At 37.9% G+C, this 970-nt stretch overlaps 1 protein-coding gene across 1 annotated transcript in view; it reads right to left on the reverse strand.

Annotated features, from left to right (window-relative positions):
- Positions 1 to 970, reverse strand: part of eif2b2 (eukaryotic translation initiation factor 2B, subunit 2 beta) — a 6,495-nt gene that overhangs the window by 2,195 nt on the left and 3,330 nt on the right. The gene's annotated exons all lie outside the window — the stretch shown is intronic.

The raw sequence follows: 970 nt of genomic DNA on the forward strand, positions 1-970 counted from the left end.
ACCCACGGTGGTCTCTGAGGGCTGAGCAGCAATCATCCTTCTTCCCTCTTTCCGGATAATTTCCATCAGGTCGCCTGAAACAAAGAACATTTTCATAGAAATAGGATATCTGTAAATCATAAAGACAGCGAGAAACTAAACCTGTAACCCAGCCCGATTCAGTTTAACTCTTCTATAAAATTTAAATCAGCTTTAATTACAAAGCGCCAATGGACAACTTATGTCACCTCAAGGCACCTCACATAGTAAGGTTAGTGTTATATTATTATTACCAAGGTAAACAAATCCAAAGATATCTTTGGATTCACCTTGAGCAAGCATTTAGCAGCTCTTCTTACTCATGTTAAAGTTTGAATCACATCTTGAAGGTGCTAAGCACCAAAAGTGATGTAGCCTCGTATGTAATTTGTCTCCATCTACAATTTATACAAATGCAACATGTGCACACGTATGTTCTCTGTTTTTATTCTATGTATTCTCTCTCTTGACAGCTCCATTTGATTCAGAACGCTGCTGCTCATGTCAGAATTCATTCCTGAACTGTTGATCCGTCAGGAATTATCGACACCGTTCAGCTCATCTGGGAAAAGATTACGTTCTGTACCCAACACAAAGACAAAGTAGAGAGAGGCAGCTTTCAGTGTTTCAGGTCTGCTGCAACTCTCAGTTCTTATAAATCGAGACTGAAGATGTTACTGCTTGCCTCGGCCTTTCATCAAACCAATCCTTAGGCTTCTGAATACAGTAAACTGCAATTTAACTTGTACCTCCAGTTTTTTTTTCCCCCTCATACTCTGTTTAACTCTTTTGATTCTGTTGAAATGTCATTTATATATTTCTTCGTGTTCTAAAAATAAACTGCCTTACACACAGATTGTTCTGCTATAAAGTCGCCTCTTGTCTATGTATACATGTATATACACACACATACTGTACATACACATACAATATTGGGAAAAACACAGATATT

The sequence above is a fragment of the Stegastes partitus genome, unplaced genomic scaffold (assembly GCF_000690725.1).
Source record: "Stegastes partitus isolate 25-593 unplaced genomic scaffold, Stegastes_partitus-1.0.2 Scaffold1794, whole genome shotgun sequence".
Taxonomy (NCBI): Eukaryota; Metazoa; Chordata; class Actinopteri; family Pomacentridae; genus Stegastes; species Stegastes partitus.